This window comes from Microplitis demolitor, chromosome 1, assembly GCF_026212275.2.
Source record: "Microplitis demolitor isolate Queensland-Clemson2020A chromosome 1, iyMicDemo2.1a, whole genome shotgun sequence".
Classification (NCBI taxonomy): domain Eukaryota; kingdom Metazoa; phylum Arthropoda; class Insecta; order Hymenoptera; family Braconidae; genus Microplitis; species Microplitis demolitor.
This window is the reverse complement of record NC_068545.1, coordinates 12,330,292-12,343,277: the sequence shown is the minus strand read 5'-3', so window position 1 is coordinate 12,343,277 and position 12,986 is coordinate 12,330,292.

Here is a 12,986-nt window from a genome sequence, read left to right as displayed (position 1 = left end):
AGAAGGTATTAAAAAAAATTTTTTTCTTATAGATTTTGATAAGGGATTCTTCATAAGAATCTATCGGAAAATACTAATGTTTATAAAAAATGAGTTTTTATAAGGTTCGATGGGATAAAATATTCACGGGATTTATAGGGATCTATAAAAAAATAATGAAATTTACAAAATTTCAATTCAATTGAGAATGTACAAGGAAATGATCTTGTCACTTACAACTGGAATCTATGAGAAATTAATAAAATTAGCAAAATTTTTATTTTAATGAGAATGTATGAGGAAATGATCCTGTCACTGATAATTAGATCCTATGAGTATATAATAAAATTTATAAACTTCCTGTTTGGATGAGAACGTATCCGAAAATATTTTTATCAGTTACAATTGGATTCTAAAAGAAAACAATAAAATTTACAAAATTTCTGTTTTAATAAGAACGCATGAGAAAATGATCCTGCCATTAATAATTGAATTTTACGAGAATATAAAAAAATTCATCATATTCCCGTTTGTATGTTCAATGACTTGTTGTCTCATGTAAGTTACAGTATTCACGCATGTAAACATATCAGTCTAGTCATTTTTCAAGATTATGAAAAAAGAAAAGAAACAATTGAGTAACTTTCTTAAAAAAAATGCATCAAATGAATTCAAAACTTTAAAAAAAAAATAAGGAGAACATGATATTATCAAAATTTCAATAATAAATAAAAATAATTTTTTTTAAGCTTAGTCTTGGCCATAAAAAGCTATCCAGTACTATATATATAGTACTGGATAGCTTTATGTAAAAGGATGAATTTCGATTTCCAAATGCATGTGGTGGTCGAGCGGACTAAAGCACTTAACTTGAACTGTTTTCAGAGCTTCAATCCGAAGGGTCGTCAGTTCGAGTCCCATCACATGTTGGAAAATAATTAAAGATTTCTTCTTTACCGAAGTTGAAAAATAATATACAGTAGACTCTGGTTATAAGTTATATTTCTGTCTATACTCTAACTTACAGGAAAAAATAAAATTGACGTGAGAGTGAGTAGAGCGTCCGATGTAACTTATAACCAAAGTCTACTGTATAACTCTCAGTGGGTTAAAATGAGTTTTCAACTAGTAATTAAATTATTTTTTTAAACAAAGAAATAAATGATTTTGTTTTCTTATTCAATTCAACTGAAAATAATTTAAAAATTTAAATTACTCCAAATAATTTTTAATTATTTTAGGAAACAGAAATACAAGATATTTCTCTCATTTTTTTATTATTATCTCATAGAACCCTATAAGTATGGCGCCTACGAATTAACGTAAAAATAATAAAACTATTTTCTCATTCATTCTTATACAGGGCTAAGAGTGGTATAAACTCGTACCCATAGAATCTTATAAGAAATAGACGCAAATTATTATCTGATAGATTCCCATAAGAATGTCGCTTATGAATTCACGTGAAAAAATGAAACTATTTTCCCATTCATTCTTTTACAACAAAAAAAAAAAAAGACGTCTATATTTCCAATTGATTCTTTTACGAAATGTATAAGTACGACGCATTCCTAATCATTCCGATAAAAATGTGAACATGTACAACGAATTTTATATAAGAATAAATGAGACATAAGTTAAAGGATTTGGTAAGTTTCTATCGGATTATGCTCGGGTTTGAATATTCTCATAGGTTCTCATATGAACTATCATTTTTCGATGGGACACTTTACCGATTCATTCTCATAAAAATTTTTTTATGAGAATCTATCGGATTTTTTAAGCAAGGATATTTCGCTAGCCCCTCCGTGCTAGCATCTTCAGACTCACTGTTAATTTTACATATTTTTTTACAATTTATACTTTAAATATAAATAATATATGCAAATTTAAATTTAAACTTGAAATATTGAATGTGAAAAATTTTTAATATATGGAATGTAATTTCAATATATAGCATTTTTATGAAGTTTACATCTGGAACCAATACATATCATTTTAGAAAAAGCACGTGTCCTATAGTAGTTATTTAATTATTTTGTTTATTACCTTATTGTATGTGATATTATTGTGAGCATGATTTTATCTTTTTTTTTTACTATTTTTTATTTTCAGTAATTTACATTTTTTTTTAATTTTTAAGTATTGTTATTTAATTATTATGTACAATTTATGTTATAATGTTGTAACTTTAAAAGTTGTTTTTAAAATGTGGTATTTTTTGGTTATTTTATAATTATCGGTAATAGAGTTATTCTATTTTGAGTTTATAATTGTTGGTACATAAATTTGTTATCGGTTGTGACATTTTCTAATTGTACTACTGTCGGTAATATAGTTTTTGATTGTAGATAATTGTAATTTTATTTTTATCAGTTTTAGATTTTATGACTGTTGTCGGTATTATGTTGACTATTTTAAATTGTTTTATTTATGTAATATCTATTTCTATTTTTGCTTAATGAAGTTGTAATATGATTCATTTAAATTTTCTGTATCTTTTTTTTTGTTTACAGTATTTCTGTCTTTTTCACCATAATACCGACAATAGTCATAAAATCTAAAACTGATAAAAATAAAATTACAATCACAAACTATATTACCGACGATAGTACAATCAGAAAATATCACAACAGATAACAAATTTATGTACCAACAATTATAAATTCAAAATAGAATAACTCTATTACCGCTAATTATAAAATAACCAAAAAATACCACATTTTAAAAATAACTATTAAAGTTACAACATTATAACATAAAGCTTCACATAATAAATAAATAACAATAGTTAAAAATTATTAAAAAATATTGATTACTGACAATAAAAAATGAATAAGAAAAAGAAAAAAATCATGCTCACAATAATATCACATACAAGAAGGTATTAAATAGAATAATTAAATAACTACTATCGGACACGTGCTTTTTCTAAAATAATATGTATTGGTTCCAGTTGTAAACTTTATAAAAATGTTATAAATTGAAATTACATTTCATATATTAACAATTTTCCACATTCAATATTGTAAGTTTAAATTTAAAATTGCATATATTATTTAATTTTAAAGTATATATTGTAAGAAAATATGTAAAATTAACAGTGAATCTGATGATGCTAGCATGGAGGGGCTAGCGAAATGAATCAATAAAATATATGAATTGGATTGGTTTGTCATTGAATCATTAATAAACTAAATAAGATACACCAATCGAAGAATATATAAATGCAATAGCAATTACATATAATAAAATAACAAACTAATGAATAATAATTATTATTATTATTATCATGATTATTACTATTATTATTAGTATTACTATTATTGTTATAATTATTATTTTTGTTATAATTGATATTATTATTCTTATTTGTGTTAATATTATTAATATTATTATTAGTATTATAATAATGATAGATATTATTATTATAACTATTATTATTATTATTATTATTATTATTATTATTATTAATATTATTATTATTATTATTGTTATTGTTATTATTATCATTAATCTTACTATTATTATTATAATAGTAATAATCATCAATAATTAATAATAAATATTAAGAATTAATTTTTCGTATCATGTTCGTAGTGAAGGCCCTTGACGTAATTACGCAGTTGTGGCCCTATAACTTTATATTTTTGAATTTTTTTCTACGAATGTCTGATCAAAATCGTAATTTCCGACAGATTTAGCATAGTTTTTAGACCTGCAGCTCTCAGGCTAAGAATTTATACCGTTAATCAATTGTTGATATAATTTCTATTATGCTTTCAAGGGGCCTAGCAGTTTTTTGGCCCATGACTTTATAATTTCTTAATTGGTTTTTAAGAAAAACAGTTCAAACTCTGGATTTTGGCCCGTTTTAGCACATTTCTGAGGCCTAGGGCTCCCTCGCTATAAAATCATGGCTTCCACTGATTGCTTTGATCATGTCAACATCTAAGAGCGTCGCCCTTGACGTACCTAAGCATTTGAGGCCAGATAATTTTATATTTTCAAATATCTTTCTGAGATAATGAGCTTGAAATCCTTATTTTGGCCAGTGTTCGCCAATTTCTGAGGCCTCTGGCATTCCGGCTAAGACTCCATGGCTTCCATAATCTACTTTAAGCATGTTCATAGTGGAGAATGTGGCCCTTGACGTGGTTACGCAGTTTGAGCCCTAAAAGTTTACATTTTAAAATTTTTTTCTAAGAATGTCAGCTCGAAATCGTAATTTTTAATAGTTTTGGCCTATTTTCATGGCTTACGGCTTTGTGGCTAATAATTTACAGCTTCCAATAATTGCTGATATCATTTTTATTCAAAAAGAGTTCACTTTCAACGCCTCTGAGCAGTTTATTAGCCTGTAATAAAATGATATCTCATTTTTTTCTACGACTATGAGGTAAAAATCTAGATTTCTGCTGGTTTTTGCTCATTTTTTAAGCCTATGGCTTTCTGGCTAAGATTTCATTGCTTCCATTAATTTCTACTCCGAAAGGGGTTGCCCGTGACGCGCCTGAAAAGTTTGTTGGCCTATGACTCCATATATTCACATTTTCTTCAAATCATAAGACGTCGAAATCTGGATTTTTGCCGCTTTTGGCCGATTTTTAAGGCTAATGTTTTTCTGGCTAAGACTTAATAGCTTTAATTAATTGCGTCTATCATTTTTAAAACGACAGAAGTCACCCTTAAGGCGTCTGGGCAGTTGTATCCGTCTAACTTCATATACCCGCATGTTTTTCTATAAACATGATGACAAAATCTGGATTTTTGCCGGTATTGGGCAATTTTTAAGGCCTATGACTTTGATATATTTGCATACATAAATTCGAAATTTGTGTATGTACAAAAACACATTAAACGATATATGAGATCTCTGTATAGAGATATATTGACACACAATTGCGAAGTTGAACGACAGGTAATACTGAACGCACTGATGTTGTCAGGATTGAAGCCGGAGGAATTTGCTTATGCGATAATGAACGGACCAGGGTACTACCCAACAGTTGCAGGAGAAATCATTTACGTTATTAAGTGTATACCAGTAGATGTCCAGTTAAGGAAAGTAGGAGAATGTTATCAGGAGTTATCGGTGACTTAAAAAATCAAAGCTGGTTTGTCACAGCTAGATCAAGAATGTTGATTAAACAAGGTACTAATGTAGACTGCAACCAGTTACTATCGGTCGGATATGAAGTAGATGGGGCGTGGATCATTGTGAGGCCGGGATTCGAAGACACAAAGGAACTACAAATTTTAAAGCCAACGACCATACCAACCTGGGATTATGAGGATACAAAATATTTAGCAATAAGTGGGATATATACGGAAAAAGACTTGGACAAATTGAGGAATTGAATAATGCTATCGATAGAAACTCCAGTTTTGGTTAACACTATAGTAAGAGGGGCAACGGTTCGTACAATTGTCGGTAGCATAGGAATATCAATGACACAGCTTATGGATGAATCTATTATTGAAAGTTATGCAAAGAAACAATGGGATACATTTTGGAGAGGATTTTTAATATTCGGAACGGCAAGTGCGGGTCTGATAGGCATAATGATAAGCATAAAAATGCTGAAGATAATAATCGTCACAGTAGTACATGGATACATTTTGCATCGCGCATACGGCTGGAGTTTGTATTTAGTGGGCTCAGTTTTATCATCAGTAACACATTTATTGTTACATTTAGCAGAAGAACCGTTGAAAAGCAAGAAGAAGAAAAGATCAAAGGAACGTAAAAATAGAAGGAAGCCGGTTTCAGAAACCGCAGATTAAAATAAGCGAGTGAAAAAAAAAACGAGAGAGAAATTAATTAAAGGACCGGTTATTTTATTTCAAAAATTTGTTTTTTTCTTTCTGAAAAAAAAAAAAAAAAGAGGGAAGGGTCATTATGATTTTAAATTTGTTGGTTACAGTGCCACAGTGAGAACGGGAGAAGGGACTACAGAAAGGATGTTAAGATTGGACAATAAGCGGGGATTGTATTCAGAGGATATCGGGGAGTATAGAGTCTTTTCGCACGAGTGGAAGATAATAACATTCATAGACATTTATGAGGAAGATGCTGAGACGGAACGGTTAGCGAAGAGATGGGAAGAGAAGGAACATGTAAAGAGCGAGGAGCACCTCATGGAATTAGAAAAACGAGTTAAGCAAGTAAAAACCCAGGTGGAGGAGAGTAACGATTGGTGTAAGTTGAAAACAGCGGAATCAACGCCCGAGCTAATGAGAACGACGTCATTTTGGAAGACAGTAAGGAGAGGGAACTTCCTACTGGAACGGATTCAGATGGGATAAAAACATTGCTGGCGATTATGGATGCAGAGGTATGGGTATATAACCAAAGAATAATGTACATTTGGAGGGTGCCGTTGATGCTGAAAACAAAATAAAGATTGATCAAACATTACCCATTTCCTGCCATGCTAGCAGCAGCTTCAAGATACGGAGTGATCATGATGCCGACAACACCATTCACCGCTAAACATAGGAAAGAGTAAAGTAATCGGTAGTCGATTATTTGGGATGGGAAGAGTTGTTACGCATGAGATGGAAGACGGAAAAGGGTATGAAGCAAGGCTGTATGCAGGAAAGGACGTCGATATCAACGAGTGTGAATTGAGGGTGGTCAAGTTAGAAAAAACATTTTGGATGAAGTTATACAATACAAATGATTGGCTGTTTGTTGCAAGGGGCGATAATTTTGTAAAAATTAGCTGTGCGAAAAATAAGACCGAGGAATTGACAGTGAATGGAACGGGAGTTATGTGGATGTGGGATGAGTGTGAAGGAGTAACGGGCGAAACATTTTTGACTCCAACTCAAAGAAAAAATACCGTGGCCAAGATTATGGATAGAGCTCGGTTGGCCAGAGATTAGGAAAGAGTTGGAAGGGATACTGGAAGGAACTCATATTGTTCTTGACGACTTAATGGCCGCGGTAGGGCAAATGCAAGGTGATGGGGCCACCATGAAAAAGGGAGGTGTCAAGTTCGCAGAAGTACGGCAGGAGCTGCGTGATATGGTAGAGATTGAAGGAATACGAGCTGAAATCGCGGGAGTCAAGATTTTGGCCGTGTACTTCTGCATGAGACTAGGCGTCTTAATATTTTTGATTTCGTGTGGATGATGCTCAAGATTATATATAAAACGGAAAATACAAGTAGAAACTGAGAGGCAGGCAGAAGAAGAGAGAATTGCAACAGTAAAAGAGTCAGAGGTATGTACAGAACGAAGAGTCCGGGTGGGAAATGAAAAACAGACAGAAGAAGCGACGACATCGATGGAAAAATCTAGGATGGAACCAGTTCAACAAAAGGATAACGAGTCAGACATTCGGAAGTCGCTGTCAAAATCGAGGTGAACAAAAAAAGAAAAAAGAGTGGGTATTATCGGATTGAAAGAGAATTCAAGTACTATTGAAAATGACGAGGCACAGAACCAATCAGGGGTATCATATGCGGATTTGGAGATAATGCAGCTAACGCAACTCCCTCATTACGATGACGAACCGGAAGAATTAACCAGAGCCACTACTGTCTGTCAGAGCATTTGGCACTATAAGAACTTGAGACTGTAAAGGAGTTCAAAACCAACAACCTACCCATCCTCTTCTCCTATTCCCATTATTGTTGCAAGTATACACCAAAGGGAAATGCAGCCAGCATGCTGGGTCGTCCAAGCCTTAGCCATTAGCTCTCAAATTATCTGTAGTGATCAGAAAATTATCAAGTAGGGTTTTCTCAGGACAGGAATCCAGATGAAGCAGTGGTAATAATGTTTGACTCTATAACAAAGTCAACAATAAAGCAATATAAAGGCTGCCTGAAAAAATGGTTAGTCTTTGCAGACCAAGAGGCAATAGATATCTTTAATCCTCAAAACATCCACCTCATCAAATTCTTGGTAGATAGATTTAGTAACGGAGCGAAGTACAGGAACATAAATTAAAAAAAAACAGTGATGTCTCTGATCTCGCAAAACAGTCTCTCGGAAGATACTTTGATATTACAGTTCGTCAAAAGTACTTTTCAGAAATGACCCAGACTCAAATATGAGGAGACGAAACACGGAATAGGTACTCACCTACATTGGAAGTATTAAAGATATCAATAATTTGGGGTTAAAAGAGGTGTCAGAAATAACAGCTACTCTCCTAATTCCAGCCACTGCTCATAGAATGCGAATACGAACTCTTATCAATATTCAAAATATTTCAAAATCACCCACAGGCGTAAGCATTAAAATACTAGATCTTATTAAAACTTCGAGATCTGAAAAAGATCAATCAATCTTGACTGTACCTTTCTTCAAAAAGGAAACGAGCTGTGTTGCATCAATTATATCGACTTACCTGAAAAAGACCGAAAACCTGAGATCTAACTTCGGTAAGCTTTCTATCTTAATGATAAAACCGCACAAGCTTGCGAGTGCACAGGCTATAAATCATTGGATTCAACCACTACTAACGACAGCAGAAATAGATGTCAGAACCTTCTCTGTATATAGTATAAAGCACGCGGCAGTTTTTAAAGCCGGTAAACAGGGTTCAGATATATATACAATCCGGACTGCCGGTTGGTCTGCTGGATCAATGGTTTTCGTCCGTTTCTACAATTTGCCGATACAGGCTGCCAGTGACTCTTTTGCCAATACTATCATAAATAAAAATACATGAATGTTATGTGTTATGTCCGCCGCATGAATTTAAATTGATTATCCGGGATTTCTCCCTTTGGTATCGAAGTAAGAACCCAAACGTCTCTGAAGAGACTGGTGATCTTGTGTTGAACCAGTTATCTTATGAAAGAATAGAATGTAAATCTTTCACCTACCTTTCGATGTTTCTTTCTTTCTAGTCACGGCAGGTTAGATCCCTCCAGAACGTTGCAGCTCACTCAGCTTCCTCCTGTAGGATTTGGTTGGATAGGCGCGGCTGGGGTTGTAGGATGTAAACTTATGTGCTACTCTCGAATGAAACTCGGAAAGCTGAACTTATGGTTTTTCTGCTTTTTATTTCTGATTTAGCTACAATTCACTTATACACTGAATCCTTTACACAAATTTTTAACAATTGATATTTTTAAGAATATTGATTATTCACGGAAATTTTATAAGATATTTATTTTATATTTAATGCGTCCTTTTTACACACCCGAGAAGTGATTTTATGCGCAAAATAACTCAGACCGAGATGGAATCGCAAATACACGTGATTTGCGTCACTATTTCAATCGGACCGGAAGTTTCTATTAATCTGTGAGGATTTTTAATAGATAAAGAAGTCGATTATGGCTTTTTCAACGCCTAAGCGGGATCCTGCAATAATTGACTGCAAAAAGATGTCAATTTTAGAATGCCTTATTGATTATTCAACGCCGAAGCGGATTCCTGCAATAAGGTTTAAATAGAAAATATTAAAGATCCTCTTATTGACTTTTCAACGTCTGGAGCGGAATCCTGCAATAAGAGTGCACGAAAGTTCGACGTTCGAATATTCGCGGACCGTAAGTTAGAAGAACCGACTAGCCATGAGCTATGGGTGCTCAGGCTATTTATAAACTTTGATTTGGCGATTGATGGGGAAATTTTAATTATTGTTATTGGTGGAAGCAGACGACAGTTTATTAATTGTTCGTTCACCTTATTGCAGTTATCCTCCCACTATTCTTTGTCGCATAAAAAAGTGGAAAAATCTGACGCTGCGTTTTCGCGCGCTTTTGAAAAGAAGAGCTCTGTAATAATTATTTTTAAATAACTATTAGAGGAAAAAAAAAATTATTTGGACATAACAATCCCCCGGAAAGTAAGAGGGTTGCAAAACTCTCTTGCTTTCCTAAACATATGTCCCCTCTTTTACAAAAGCTTGCGATAACGCTTACAATTCGAAAAAGTCTTACAGCTAGGATATTATATAATTTTATAAAATATAGATTATTTTTTTTCTGATCTTTCTAAATATATGTATTTATATATGTATATCTATAAATATATATATATATATATATATATATATATATATATATATATATATATATATATATAGCAAATATTTATGATATGATTTTATGTATTATTATATTATTCTATATAGTTTTTCTCTAAAATCTATTATTTTCCCATCACCAAAATAATAACAATTTTAAACATTACATAGGATATTTATCAAAAATTAGGATTATAAGCTTATTATGTAATTTATCTCTCTACATGCATATGATGCATACCTATTTGCATATGTGTACGGATGACCTCGAGGCTGTAAAAAGATAGCGAAATAGGCTAGAGAGAATAATTCATTTATGCTGTGCGAATCTGCATTTAGCCGACATCGAGCGATGTTTAATTGCGAATAGGTTTGCCGCGTCTGCATGAAGAATTTGATCTCCGGCTAACGTCTTATCTCAAGACGCATTCCGCTGACGCTCCTTGCGATTTATGGGTAGGAATACTTAGTGCAAAATTAACATTGAAACCGACAACTTCGGTAGTGGAGAAAAAAAAATAAAGTTTTACTTATTTTCAAGTTCATATATACAAAAAAAAAAAAATGTACGCGACCCAACAACATTATCGCGGTTTTTCTACATGGTTTCAACTGGTGAGGCACCGGTTTCACTATGTTGTGAGTATATATTTGTTTTTTCGTTTTTCCTTAAAATAAAAAAATTAATTACAGAGGAAAAAAAAAATTTTCTTTTTTTTTTTTTTTCAGGCGTTGTTGGAGATCGGAATCCAGGTGGACGTGTTCACGAGACCAATCAACCCCCTGGTGAGAACGCGGCTCCTTTTGGACATATAGGAGATCGTGGAGGTTCTACCTCCCGAACTCGAGGAGGTCACGCGATATTTCCGTGCCTCCTGGGCCATCACGCCTCCTCGAGTTAAATTGGTGGCTCCAAATGTGGAAGACATTTAGGTCCTGCCCACTAACATTATTGAGACGGCCGAGGACCTTATAAGGTAAGGAGATAAGTCGCATTTATTTGAAGTTTTTTTTTCTTTTTTTTTTTTTATATATTTTGTTTAGTGATTGTTTAATTTTGTTTTCTCCTTTTTCTTTTCTAGAGCCGACCTACCTGGAGCCCCTGAGGAGCCCCTATAGTATCAGCCCTTCCCAGTAGCGGGTTGAGAAAGGCTCAGGAAAAGGAGGGAAGGGAGGAAAAAAGAACTTCTCCCAAATATATACATATATATATATAAAAAATTTGAACTTGTCAATTCTTTTCTTCTTTTTTTTTTTTTTTTTAAAATAAAGAAAAACCAAAAAAAAATAAGATGTAATTTTATTTTATTAACCAGTAGTTCCTTTCCTTTTATTTGATTACCGCCAAAATTTTTTTTTTTATTATTTTTTTTTTTTTCAATTCCCACTTAAAATATTTAATATTTAATTAATAATTTTTAGTCTTAGATTTAATTTTAATTTAAATTTTAGGATGTAAGTATAAGTTGCGCTAAGGCGGTGTATCTTGTGTGCGTAGGAGTGAGCGCGTGAGATGCCAGTTATCGAGAGAGAGAGAGAACGCTCGGCATATGGAGGGGCTTGTTAATCGGTGTCTTCTTTGCCCGCGTTCGCCGCTCCCGCGGTAGCATAGCATCAATGAGGGGTTGATTATCGACCGCCGTATTGATCTCATCTTAGTAGATCCTAACCGGCAAGTGGTGCCATCTTACGGCAGCTGAAGGAACCATTCTCTCAAACAGCTTATTTCGTTGACGACGTAGATTACCCGATTTTTACATGAATAATCCTCCTAATAGATGAATTCGAACGATAGTAAAAATATAAAATTATACCAAAATAGAGGATAATGGTCATGTATGAATGTGGAATGCATGGAAAGAGGTTTTTACAGGGTTTTTTTTTTGTTGTTTTTTTTTTTTTTTTAATATAGATGAAGGAATTACCTTCTTTGCTCTCTGGCAATACCCTAGATTTAAAAGTTATTAATTTTTTCATGTTCAGCTTAGTATAATTTATAGTTGATCCTTCTGACTAACATGAACTTTTATGCTGATGTAGCAAGGTTATGTTAAATTTTATTTAATTTATTCTTGTTGAAGGAAAGAAGATATTTTGAGTATAGTGTTTTAGTCGAGTTGTTCTTATAGCTGGTGGACGTTCGTTGCAATAAGAGGTAAGTTGGCTAATTTTTATTAAAACCCATTTTCAATTTAAAAAAAAAAATACGAGATTTTGGTAGTGTCTGGTTCAGTTCATGATCTGAATTTCGATAATTCCAGGATTTGTTGCTGAAAATGTGTTTTAACCGCCCACCTTCCGAGATTGTCGATCCGGAATTGGATCCTTTACCGATCCCACTGGAGGAGGTTCTCATCTTGGTATAAGCCCGATGGTACTTGGATTTGGACCCGATTTTTTTATTCGCGACCAACCAGTGTGAGATCGATTGGATCCATTCTGTGGTACCACCATCACCCCCGCTGGATGCTGATGGTCGTGTCCTTACCCTATTAGAGGTGAACGGATTAATCTTGTTGTTTTTTTTTTTATATTTTAATTTGTTAACTTATGGATTTCAGTATTTGGTGGTCAATTTGCAATTGCATTTTATTGATAATGCCGAGGTTCGTGACAGATATTTATTGGAAGTTTTGAGAAATTTCCGGGACATTCGAGAAAACAGAAATGATTTGCGGTTGTTGAACTCCAGTTTAAGGAGTTTTTCTATCGCCTGGCTATTCAAAAGGCGTTAATGGTTGTAAAAATTTCCCCCTTTTTTTTTTTTTTTGAAATAAAAGAAGGTTTTGAATGGATTTGCAAAGGTTCAAATTTTATTTAATTATTCCTCAAGAGTTCCCGTTATATTTTTATTCTTTAACTTATTTCTTTTACTGCTAACGCTCTCATGGTTGACGCGTCTTATTACTGCTGACTAGCCATTTATGCGCTAAGTCAGTCATTCAGTCATTTGGTTTGAAGCTAGCATAATGTGTGTGTCTTTTGGTCAGAAGTACGACCTTGGGGACCC